Source organism: Maniola hyperantus, chromosome 14 (assembly GCF_902806685.2).
Source record: "Maniola hyperantus chromosome 14, iAphHyp1.2, whole genome shotgun sequence".
Classification (NCBI taxonomy): Eukaryota; Metazoa; Arthropoda; class Insecta; order Lepidoptera; family Nymphalidae; genus Maniola; species Maniola hyperantus.
The window spans coordinates 13,683,926-13,697,599 of NC_048549.1; the positions used below are offsets into that span (position 1 = coordinate 13,683,926).

The following is a 13,674-nucleotide window of genomic DNA, read 5'->3' on the forward strand; positions in this document are numbered from 1 at the left end:
AAAATAGACGCCATTTTGAAACGACGACCACCTTTAATACGTAATTTAATCCCACCTTGATGTACAAACAAGACTTACCATCAAACAAGCTATAGCTCTAGGCGCACCATTAACAGATACTAAATAACCAGTAGCAAAAATATTAAACCCGACTTAACGAGGGGCGTGTTTGCCTGTAGGCGCTCAAATGGACATTTACAAGTACGCTAGAAAGGCTGACATACATAAAATATGTAAAAGCCTGTTAATAAAAGATTTAAAAAAAAAAAGTACGCTAGAAGAGGTTGTCTAAATATCTATAATATAAAAATTAAAAATGAATCACTAAATGTGTTGCTCATCGCAAATCTCGAGAACAGCTGAACCGATTTCGCTAATTCTTTTTTTATAATATTCCTTGAATAATATCTGTCCCGGCTCTATTCCTTGAAGTACGAGGATGGTTCTTACAGAGAGAAAAATTTAAAAAATTTAAATCGACTATTAGGCGGAATGAAGTTCGCCAGGGCAGCTAGTATAAAATAAAAAGGGGACTGACTGACTGTCTAATCTATCAACGCACAGCTTAAACTACTGGACGGATCGGGCTGAAATTTGGCTTGCAGATAGCTATTATGACGTAGGCATCCACTTAGAAAGGATTTTTGAAAACTCATCCCTTAAGGGGTAAAGTAGTGGTTTGAAATTTAGGTAGTCCACGCGGATGAAGTCGCGGGAATAAGCTAGTGCTATACAAAAAGACAGTATATTGTTAGGTTTCCGTACCCAAAGGGTGCCAACGACAAACCTCAACTGTCCATCCGTCTGTGCGTCCGTCAGTTTATCTGTCCGTGGGTTGTATCTCATGAACCGAGATATGTAGAGAGATGAAATTTTCACAGAGTGTGTATTTTTATTGCCGTTAAAAAAAGCATAAAAACTCAAAATGGCTGTCATGCTAATTTAAATTAATAAATTTAAATAATAAATTGGGAATTAAAATTGTCACGTCTTGTCAAATGGTCTTTGTGTTGTCACTGTGTTGTCTCCTTTTCTATGCAGCAAATAAAGTTGCTTCAAAAATATGTCGGCAATCGCAAATCTAGCGTGTATTTATTAGTTGAGGTCAGTGCCTACAAGGCTTCTCGCTTGCCTGTCACAGAGGTGCGGTCGCAAGATGTTTAGTTTAACTTGACAGCTACGCTTAACTACGATTAATTGGTGATTAATTTTATTAGCCAGTAATTAAGGAATGGAAATCTTCTGGACACTTACGTAAGTGATCTTTATCTATACGATTGTATAAGTCCAACAAATTGCTAATGCGCGTGGCCGCCATTTTAGTGACGTCGGCACTAGACTGAAGATTCGAGCTGATGATATATTTTTATTTCAGCTGACGTCAAAATGACGTCATTTCGATGTTAATGAGACACGGTTCCAGCGCAATAGCAATTTGCGGGACTTATAACTATAACTTTCTGTTACACTATAATAGTATGCGATAGGTCGAGATGACAATCGGGGTATGAGGTGGGCGGACGCCCCGCACTGTCTGGTGGGAGGCTTTGGCTGTGGCTACCACCCTACCGGCAAAGCCGTGCCGCTAAGCGATTTAGCGTTCCGGTACGATGCCGTGTATAAACCAAAGGGGCATGGGTTTATTAAAAACTACCATACCCCTTCCAGGTTAGCCCGCTTCGATCTTAGACTGCATCGTCACTTACCACCAGGTGAGATTGCAGTCAAGGGCTAACTTGTATCTGAATAAAAAAATAAAAAAACCTGCAAGCCACCCGCGGTATCCCTCACCGAGTTAGCGTCCCGTTTCTTCCGTGCCTGGGAGAGCACGTGAAGTCTTCGATTTGTCACTATCCTTAACATCTGATAATCTGTCTGTCTGTCTGTTCTATTAAAAAAATTCAATCAGCCTGTATAAAATCTCGCAACCCATCGACCCGTCATCACCGCGAAGAAATACTTTGATATCTCAATTCGACACACACTTAGCGCTTTTGACTTAATTTAGTCGTATTATTAGGACATCAAAGCGCGCCGACACGAAATAGTACCACTGCCTCTCCCTTTGAGAGGGAGACACGATAAGCATACGCTCTCTTTTACAAAAGTACAAGACCACTGGGCCTAAAAAAATTAATAGTATGACATTTTTCAGCATTCCGGTACGTGCCGTTTAGAAACCAAATGGGTATGGGTGTAATAAAAACTGCCAGGTTAGCCTGCTTCCATCTTAGACTGCATCACTAGACAAGGGCTTTCTAGCATCTGAAAAAAAAACAGATAAAATTAGATTACAGTTACAGATGAAGTTTAAAAATTGGGGTCTCAAGGTGCTGGAATGGCGACTTCGCACTGGAAAGCGTAGCGTTAGAAGACCCCCCACTAGATGGATAGACGACATTCAACGGATCTCAGGGAACCGCTAGATTCAGGTGGTGCAAGACCGTGGCGTATGGAAGTCCCTACAAGAGACCAACGTCCAACTGTGGATATCTATCAATCAATCAATCAATAAAGCCTCAATAGCTCAACGGGTAAAGGAGTGGACTGAAAACCGAAAGGTCGACGGTTCAAACCCCGCCCGTTGCACTATTGTCGTACCTACTCCTAGCACAAGCTTGACGCTTAGTTGGAGAGGAAAGGGGAATATTAGTCATTTAACATGGATAATATTCTTAAAAAAAAAAAAAATGCGTTCACCGCTGGACATAGGCCTTCCCAAGAGCGCGCCACCATACATAATCCTCCGCCTTTCTCATTCATCCACTTCCCGCTATCTTCTTAAGTCAAGTAATCTACTATCTACTACGGTCTACTAGCGGACATCTATCGGTGAATGATTATTATGTCTACTTCTAGACGTGTGGTTCATATCCAACACCGGCCACATCAAACGCCGCCCATTTTTACAATCGAGTCAATAGATTTTATTGATTTTGTGTTATCGATCGAACGTTATGTCGATTCGACGTGCTATCTCTGGAACGCTCAATTTTGTAATTAGTTTAAGCCTTTGTTTGGAATCGATTGCAATTTGGTTCGCGCGATAACAATCTTGTTTGTCTGTTGTAAAGTCTTTTGATTTTTTTTTATTGGTATACCTACCTATGATACAGCTATGATATTTACAAAGTGATAAATTAAAGACAACATCCGAGAAATTTCTTAGTCGGGATCTACAGGGAAAACATGTATAATATCAATTTTCAAAAGTGTCATAATATATACGAAAATAGGACGAAATGGAAAATCTTAACTGTCAATTTTTGCACCATCATCATCATCAACTGACAGACGTCCTTTGCTGGACATATAAATAGGTCGCTTGTAAGGACTTCCCACGCCATGGTATTGGCCATTATAATGCCTAATAGTAGGTACCTATCCGTTATTCCACCAATATTAAGTTAGTATTGCAACTCGAATGGTGTGAACTGACCATAAATTCATTTCCCCTACAAAAAAGAAAACAAGCCACCATTATAGTGCTGGTATCTGGTTATCTAGCAATCAAACAATTCGAGCGTGAGATCACTCGTCGCTTATCCGGCGCGATCTGCCGATACGTCGCTATCTGCCGATCGCACGAATCCCGACTCGCGCCACTCGCGCCCTCTGCTGCCCTTAAATAGCGTCTTTGCACGTTCTCTTGCTGTGACTATTTACACTTATTCTTTTGTGTGAGTATACCTAATTTATTTCCATACTAAGTATTCATACTCCTATTCTAATACCCGTACTATCCATACTAATATTATAAATGCGAAAGTGTGTCTGTCCCGTCCGTTTAGCCGATTTTGATGAAATTTGGTAAAGAGAAACAGAGATAGCTTGCATCTCGGGGATGGACATATGCCACTTTTGATCCCGGAAAATCAAAGAGCTCCCATGGGATTTTTATAAATCTAAATCCACGCAACGAAGTCGCGGGCATTTTCTAGTAAAAAAAATAAACGTTTTTTCTTTCTTTCATTAGATACACTGTGCAGGTGTGCTTTGCTCCTAAATTCATATCTAAGTCGTCGTTATCACCGTCGTCTTAATGATTTTATCCAAAGTTAATTATTTGTAAAGTAAACACCAACATCATAAGCGACCACTCATCTTACGTTGACAAACACCGGCTGTGTACTCAGGCCTTAATTACTCAGGTCAAATTAATGACAGGTCATTGACTTCTGAGTAATAATATGCTCTAAATAAGCAAATAATATGTATTTGACTCTTATGTGGACTTAAGTTCAATGATCTTTATTTAATTAACTAGCTGGTACCCGCGACTTCGTCCGCGTAGATTTAGGCTTTTAAAAATCTCGTGGGTATACTTTGATTTTCCGGTATAAAAGTAGCCTATATTGTTCTCTAGGTTTTTAACTATATCCAAGAAAAAAATCTCTACCCGCCTTCTACACTCCTGTCCCTGCCGGACTGCCGCGGCCGTCGCCATTATTTTAATTTCGTGATATCTCTTAAGATATTATTCTAAATGAAATGATACATTGTGGCTAATTCCTTTGTACACAATCTCTAAACTAAACTAAAATATCACGTCTAAATCTATTGCTATCCCTTTCATAATGTTGCTTGCGGAAAAGGAAAGCACTAGATTTAGACCTGTTAATTTAGTTTAGTTTAGAGATTGTGTACTAGAGAATCGGCCCCAATGAGAAATTTCGGTCTAAATTTAATTTAATTTTTAAAAAACGTGTGGGAAATATTTGATTTTCCGGGATAAAAAGTAGCCTATGTCTATCTCGGGGATGGAAGTTACCTCTTTGCCAAATTTTGTTTAAAACTAGCTTATGCTCGCGACTTCGTCCGCGTGGACTACACAAACTTCAAACCCCTATTTCACCCCCTTAGGGATTGAATTTTCAAAAATCCTTTCTGAATGAATAGCTATTAAGCTATCCGCATGCCAAATTTCAGCCCGATCCGTTCAATAGTTTGAGTTGTGCGTTGATAGATCAGTCAGTCAGTCAGTCAGTCAGTCAGTCAGTCAGTCACCTTTTCCTTTTATATATTTAGATTAGTTTGACAGACTTTCGTTCAACTATTTAAACTAATTTTAACAAAATTATTCCCCCACCAAAAAGCGACATTATTTTAATATACATAAGTACTAGTACTTCTTGAATTCACCAATTTTTTTTTGTAAATGTACCAAGAAAAGAAAATGAAAGAAATGTGGGCTGTGAAAGATGACAGATAGACAGACAAAATATACACTTTTGCATTTCTAAGTTATAGTTTTGTAAGTACATATTGAGTTCATCTCACTCTATTTTTCTCATTTAAAAGGCGATTTAAAAACAAAATATTTTGCTAACAGCTTATAGCTTAAGAGCTTATTTCCATTTCGCTTTAATTTTTTTCTATATTAAATCAAAAAAAGAGGTCCTGGCTACGACCTTTGTAAGTACATAATAAGTACCTATTATGTATTATGAAACTACTTATGTCTGCAATACTGTATTGAGCCCTGTCTAGACTTTAGAGAACCAGATGTATTTACTGCGCACGGCTAACGGTACGGACAGACCAATTTATGAACCGTGCTATATGGATCATCGCCAACTTATATTATTCTATGTACGTTGTTTGTCGATCGACATTCCGACTGTCGTCCTGCCATTGGGTTGGCGCGTGCTCGATTGATTTGTCGACCGTCAGTCTGTCTATCACTATGGGACACAAGTATTAAGAAATAAACGAGTTCCTAAAAATCGAAATCAGTTTATTTCATATAGGACATCTATGTCAGTTTTCCATAATATACCTACCTCGCAGCAACTGTAACAATATCAATTTCTATAAATTTTCTCACGAAAGAATTTACGGGCGTTTTAATTTTGGAGTGGGAGGGTCTTCTATCCCTTTTTCGCAAAACGAAAATTTGTATGAAACCGCACGAAGTTACTATGGCATTAGTAGGTGTGACGTCAAACTGCTGTATCGCTATCTCTGTCTAATCAGATATATTTAAATGCTTATAACTTTTTTGTTATATTTTGATCGATTTAATTAGTTTTTTCAGTGTACGTCATTATTTTTATTCTAGTTTATAATAAAGTAATAAAAAAATTGGAGTCAAATACCCAATTGATCGGCTCTCTTTTGCAATTTAAATGAATCTGTCAGCGCGCTGTATCTCGTAATACCGTAATAGCTAGAGAGTTGAAATTTACACAGAATATGCATTTCTATTGCTATAACAACAAAATTATAAAAAAAAATCAAATGGCTTTATTTCATAACGCTTTGATGAGGATACGCTTTCGCTTATAATTCATACCATCCTCTGATACGAAATTTGAATTTTAACAGTGTTTTCAACCATGTGACATCATGGCTACAGTGAGCTGGTAGTCGATTTAGTATTTTGAGAATGATTTTACATTGTTTCATTTACCTTGACACATGTAGCCAAAATGGTAGGACGCATACATGATACATTTTTGAGGACTAATGATCATAGGAACACAGGCTTCACCACACTCTAGTCCATCTTAAAAGAGCAGGACATATTAAACAAGTGCAATAAACCACACATTCCAAACGTTTGTTTTTCCAAAAGACCTCCAGGAAACTAGACTAGGTACTTATATTGTAATTCCAGAATCAACATACTTGTGAATCTTAAGTCTGCATCATAAGTTTAGTTCACGACAGGTCGGGATGGCAATCAGGGTATGAGGCGGCGTGACACTGCACACCCGCACGTCTCCCGTGCTATCCCGCACCGGGTTAGCGCGGGGGCTGTGCGGGTGTGCGGGGCGTCCCCTCCCCGATTGCCGCTTCGACCTGTCGCGTACTATAGATTAGATCTGGCATCACGCCGCCACAATGCCTGGCATTCTCTCAAACAATCAATCTGCTTAGGTACTACAAAAACAATTACTTACAACTACAAAATCACCTGTTTGTTACATGGATTATGCAACGAAGGTATTGCAAGAACCTTCGCTGTGATAAGGACAACTATTTTTCACTAGATGATATTCACAACTTCATCTGTGTTGATTTAGGTTTTCAGGGTTCTGAAAGGTACAAGTACACGGCCAAAAGTAAAGTACATCGACCTTTAGAAGGGGACAGCAGATTTGTAGAGCGTTGACCGATAAAATGTCATATAGGTATGAGTGACAGAGACAACGCTCTACAAAGCCGAAATGTCATTCTAGAGGCCGATGTACATTACTTTCGGCCGCGTGTAACTTCCTTTTAGGCTGATGAATGAAGTCTTAAAAGAAGATGAAGTTTAAAATGTTATACTTCAACATTTAAAGCTCACGAAGTGTTCAGTAAAGTACCTAATCCTTACTAACCCGCCGCCCGCCATATTAAACACTTAAGGTGACGCAGGACGCTCGACCGAAATTGGCAGCGCACGTGGGTAACATGTTTGCTTTTCACTTTTCATTGTATGAGAAAGTTGAGAGGCACGATGATTTTCACCGAAATCAAGCGCGCGAAAAGGGTTTAGGAAAAGCATTTTTGAGAAAAAACTGCTGAATTTATGTTTGCAAAGTAAAGTTATGTCAACTAATGAATAAATAAACTTCGTCTAATGATAAATTGTTTTAGAATTTTCATATCTCTAATCTTATTTATTTACGCCCAAAGTTATCATTAATTTAGTGTTAAAATAGGAATCTTTTGAGCCTCGTAACTTTTAAATCAATAATTTTTTCAATGTTTTATATATCAATAAACCTAGATAATGACGGGATAAATCGATATAATTCTTAGTTTTGTGCGTACAATATCGAATATTGTTGTAATTTCCCTCCTACGTTTGTATGAAGAAAGCACCGAACTGAGTCCCCTTAATCGACGAGCGCGTGCGCGGTAGGTTGCGGTTTGGGAGTCCGCACGCGTTCGCTACGGTGACAATAAGGCAGTGGTCGCCGCGAGAAAACGACTAACTATCGGCGATTTTCTCTCTCAAGAAACGCACAATAAATGTACATTCCATGTAAACGAAAGAGATACATATATCAAAAATAAAATTGCTCATCAATATTCGTTCAGCGATGCTCGCTCGCTTGAACACGTGAAACGCGCGCGCAGGTTTGCACAGGACTGAGCGACCGCGGGCGAATGGCGCGAGTAATCGCTCGTCGCACTTGCACACTCGCTTATAGCCCGGCGACAAAACTATCGAAATTACACACTCGCTTCCCCCAGTACCCGTAGTACAAGATTTTACGTCTCACCAAACGAAACCAAATTCGAGAGTCGAAATATTTCCGCGTTACAGTAAATTATGGACCTAAACAGCCTTGAATTGAAGTCAAATATTCAATGCCACTGATTTTAATTTCGCAATGTTTCCGCTTGGAGCGCTGGCTGTAGAAGTGTAGACAAACTTGAGCTTTAAAACAAGGCATTTAAGATCCAGTTTACTGTAACGCGGAAGTATTTCGACTCTCGAATTTGGTTTGGTTTGGTGAGACGTAAAATCTTGTACTACGGGTACTGATCGCCAACTCGTTTATAGTTTCTAGTTCTACTCGTTTCTCGTTCATCGTCGGCGGTCGGACCACTTAACGTTTACCTACTTAAAGAACAATAAAACAAAAACCTTAAAAAGGGCGTGGTGGGTGCTACCGTACACTACGACGTTTAACCCTTGTCAAACGTTAACTAGATACCTACCATGACGTGGGCTGCAAGCGTTATTACCATAACCCCCTTGTTCTGGATAGTGGTCGTATGTTTAATAAAAAGGCAAAAAATACACTGTCAAGATCAACTAGTCCATTCATTACTATAATTTCCCTGACCCTGCGAACTTCGTACCGCCTCACGTCACTCAATTGTTTTGCTTTCCCGGAACCCCTCCACTAACACTTAAACTTTATGGTATGGTATTAAAGTTCAATTTGACTTTTAAGTATTATTACGAATCTTTTGTATGGGAATATAGAAAAGTGTTGTTTTTAGACTTTTTCATGCAATTTTTTAAATTTTTCTTTCCGTAAGAACCATCCTCGTACTTCAAGAAATGTTATAAAAAAGAATAAGCGAAATTGGTTCAGCTGTTCTCGAGATTTGCGCTTAACAACACATTCAGCTATTTATTTTTATACCTATATTATAGAGAAGATATCCAGAGGCAGATTAAATGTCGAGAGCGCCCTAGGCAGGGACCTCATAGGCATCCCTCTAGCAGCCATATTAAACTTTTTACTAGCTACTTAGTTTCAAAAGAACGAGTAATCGTCTCATTGCATAGCTGGTGATTATACTATTTATGTGAACGAGTGAAGAAAATCACGTTATGACATTTTGCTATATTAAAGAACTATATCCAAGATAATATTACTTAGTAGGTAGGTTTCTCGTGGTTATACGGGAGCGGTGTGCAGGCTCGACCGTACCAAAGGGAGATCTCCCACCGAGCGGTTGGTTGTGCTCGGTAGCGCCAGCTGGGCCGACGGTTGTATCTTAAAACTTCTTATTTATTATAATCCAGGGCGCGGGCTTGCTTGCGTTGGTTAGCAGGAACCAGGAGAAGTTAAATAATCTCCAAAAAGTCTGCGTGTAAGGCCTTGGGAAAGCGTTACAACTATTTTTCCCAACCCCCCCTTTTATATGAAAGTATGCCTAATGATGAATGTGTTTTGCCATGCAATCCGGGTAGCGACCGGCGCTCACGGGTACCCGGGCCTGTGAGTGAGAAATTGGTTACCGAAGACTGTGAGGTAGTGGGCAACCAGGCTACCCCATCAGTGAAGAATGTTACTGGCCAAAGTAATTTACAGCACGAAAGCAGAATATTGAAGCAGCAAGTGCTCAAAAATCCAACTACGTCAGCTCTGCCTGGGCATTTGACTAGGCAAAGGTCATCCTCTCTTGGAGACGTCACTAAGGTTACCCAACGGAAAATTGATCATTACGTGAATATAACACATGGACCTTCAACTGAATCACGAATGGATACTCAAGAAGCTACTCTTAAACCAGCTAATCCTCCTAGTTGGCAAAAAATTCCTTGCTCCAGAGGCCCGAAACGCAAACGTGATAGTACTTCTCCGTCGCCACATGATATTCAGACCAGGAATAGTTTCAGCGATCTCCCATTAGACCCCTCTGATGATTGCGACGAAATGCCTAGGACAAAATTTGCAAATAAACCCCCACCTATTATCCTGTACGGTATCGAGGATGTAAATGAATTGACTAAATTATTGGAGTCTACAAGCAATTCAGAACACTTCAAATTAAAAATAGTTAGTAAAACCAATCTTCGAATTGTCATCAACAGCGTGGATGAGTATAAAAAGATAATAGATGTTATAAGGCAAAATGGCTTGATTGGGCACACATTCACTAGCAAAGATACTAAATGCTACCGAATCGTAATAAAGAACCTGCATCACTCAACTCCCCATTCTGCAATAGTTGAAGCCGTGGAGTCAACAGGGAACAAAGTTCGAGGTGAAATAATCAACGCCAGATACGGGCCGGACAAGAATCCTACATCTACCTTTTTCGTCAACGTGGAGCCGAGCATAAATAATAGATCCCTAAAAGATATTGAATATATATTTCACCAAAGAGTTAAGATAGAAAACCCTAGAAAATCAAAAACAGTTGTCCAGTGTCACAGGTGTCAACAATATGGTCATTCCAAAAACAACTGTATGAGACCCTATCGGTGTGTGAAATGTGGAGAAGGGCATAAAACATCAGAATGTCCTAAAAAAGATAGAAATTCACCTGCTAAATGTGCACTCTGCTCGCTTGACCATCCAGCTAATTACAAGGGATGCCAGGTTTACAGGGAGATATCTAATAGAAAAAAGAGTACTTATAACGCTAAATCTTTTCACCAAGCTAAATCTGACATGGATAACACTAAACAACATGACACGAATTCATTCACACGTCGAGGAGAAAAGGGAACACAAACATATGCCGAAGCAACAAGAACACGTAAAGCTCCACCAAACAATACCGAACCTCAATCAACTCCTGGATCTTATAATTCCATAGAAAATTTACTTCTAAAACAAAGTGAAAAAATTGACCTCTTACTACAACAAATAAGTACCCTGTTGGGGCTTATCACCACACTCGTTACTAAAATTTCAAAATGAATTCTTTACGCATCGCTACGTGGAACATAAACGGTCTCACTGGTAGAAAAGATGAATTAGTAGCCTTCATAGCCGCTAACAAGCTGGACGTTGTTCTTATTTCGGAATCCCACGTAACGGTCAGAAGCATATTTGAAATTCCTGGCTATTGTAGCTATTTGACTCCTCATCCAGATGGCGGAGCCCACGGTGGAACTGCAATAGTTATCAGGAATAATTTGAAGCACCACTTGCTAGATCACTACAAAACACCCCATATCCAAGCCACTACAGTCAAAGTTCATGAGAAGTCGGAGTTCATTACGCTTTCAGCCATCTACTGCCCGCCTCGTCACAAAATCGACGAAGGTATGTTTTCCAAATATTTTAAAACTCTGGGCAATCGATTCATTGCCGGTGGTGACTGGAATGCGAAAAATACCTTCTGGGGCTCGCGCTACACCTTTCCACGTGGAAGAGAACTGAAGAGTAGTGTCGATATAAATCATTTACTTACCCTTTCGACGGGCGAACCGACGTATTGGCCTTCTGATCCCAGCAAAAGACCTGACCTCCTGGACTTTTTTGTAACCAAAAATGTATCCCACCTTTATACTAAAATTGAATCAAGTCTAGACGGATCATCAGACCATTCCCCATTGATCTTGGAGGTGAGTAATACTGTTCTATCAACGAGTGAAAACCAAGATAAGCTGCATAACTACAAGACGGACTGGGAATCCTACCGAGATTATCTCAATAATAATATTAACCTTAAAGTTCCGCTCCAGAACACCGATGACATCGATAATGCTGCTGCATATGTGACAAATTTAATCCAAGTTGCAGCATGGATTAACACTCCTGTTCTAAATCCTAAACAAGATAGGATATACCTTCCATCAGACATAAGATCTAAAATTAAGGAAAAAAGGCGACTCAGACGTGTCTGGCAAAGCTCACGCTGCCCGCATGACAAAACTAGTCTAAATCGTGCAATAAAAGAACTTAAAAATATACTAGCAGACACATCTAATTACACGATCAGAAATCAACTTGAACAGTTATCACCGACAGGTCGTGGAGATCGATCTCTGTGGAAGGCTACAAAGACTCTTAATCAGCCTCAACAAATATTTCCGCCTATTAGAACAGGTTCAACTTGGGCTCGAACTGACAGTGAAAAGGCGGAAGCTTTTGCTGTCCACCTCAGCAATGTATTTCGGCCCAATGACTCCTCTGATCCAGACGATCCAGAAATTCAAGATATCCTTAGCCAAGATCTACAGATGTGTCTACCTCTAAAACCAGCTTCGCCTAGAGAAATTTCAAAAACCATAGCTTCTCTCGATTGCAAGAAAGCTCCCGGATTTGATCTGATCACCCCTCGGTTACTCAAGGAACTTCCTAAAAAGTGTCTAGCTTTTTTGGCAAACCTTTTCAATAGTATGCTCCGTAAAAGCCACTTTCCCGACATCTGGAAAGTAAGCCAAATTATCATGATACCCAAACCAGGTAAACCACCTGAAGAAGCCACCTCTTATCGACCTATTAGCCTTACTCCTGTTCTATCGAAGGTCTGGGAAATAATATTCCTGACTAGACTAAAAGACGCTCTGGATGGCAGTGATATTATTCCAGGACACCAGTTTGGCTTTCGCAAAAAACATTCGACCACAGAACAAGTTCACAGAGTCTACCATACAATACGCCAGTGTCTAGAAAAGAAAGAATATTGCTCTGCTGCGTTTCTCGATGTTCAACAAGCCTTCGATAGAGTATGGCACAAAGGACTGTTGGCCAAAATTAAGACATTTTTACCTCATTCCATGTTCCTCTTGCTGGCATCATACCTAGACAATAGAATATTTCAAGTAAAGCAGCGAGATGCTAGGTCTAGCTTTTATACATGCTTCGCGGGAGTTCCCCAGGGTTCAGTTCTCGGTCCAGTACTATACAACATCTTCACTTGTGACGTTCCACAATCACCAGATGTCACCATAGCTACGTTTGCCGACGATGCTGCTTTCCTTTCGTGTAATAAAGATGCCAATCAAGCTAGTAGCCGCCTACAAGAACACCTCAATAAAATCAACACTTGGCTGACCAAGTGGCGTATAAAAGCAAGTGCCTCCAAATCGCAACATGTAACATTTGCTTTAAAACGGGGCGATTGTCCTCCCGTGAAGCTAGGTAACGATGAATTGCCAACAACGACTTGCGTCAGGTATCTTGGATTTCATCTGGACCGACGTCTAACGTGGAAGTATCACATAGATCACAAAAGAAATGAACTTAACACTCGATTCAGAAATCTGCTTTGGTTGCTTGGTCGGCAATCCACGCTATCCCTTAACAACAAAGTACTTGTTTACTGCACTATATTGAAACCCATTTGGCTGTATGGCATACAGTTGTGGGGCACAAGCTGTAAGACCAACATCATGCGGATTCAAAGGGTTCAAAACAACATACTAAGGACAATAACTAGTGCGCCCTGGTTTACACGCAACGATGAATTGCACCAGTACCTGGATATGCCAACTGTTTCCGAGGAAATAAACAAGTACTCCAAAAAACACAAAGT

At 40.0% G+C, this 13,674-nt stretch overlaps 1 protein-coding gene across 1 annotated transcript in view; it reads right to left on the bottom strand.

Annotated features, from left to right (window-relative positions):
• Nucleotides 1–1,415: 1,415 nt before the first annotated feature.
• The window catches only part of Bub3 (mitotic checkpoint protein Bub3), a 374,672-nt gene continuing 362,413 nt past the window's right edge, over nt 1,416–13,674 (bottom strand). The window contains exon 6 of the transcript XR_011237561.1: nt 1,416–1,460. The gene's annotated coding sequence lies outside the window, so the exon portion shown is untranslated. The remainder of the gene's footprint in view (nt 1,461–13,674) is intronic.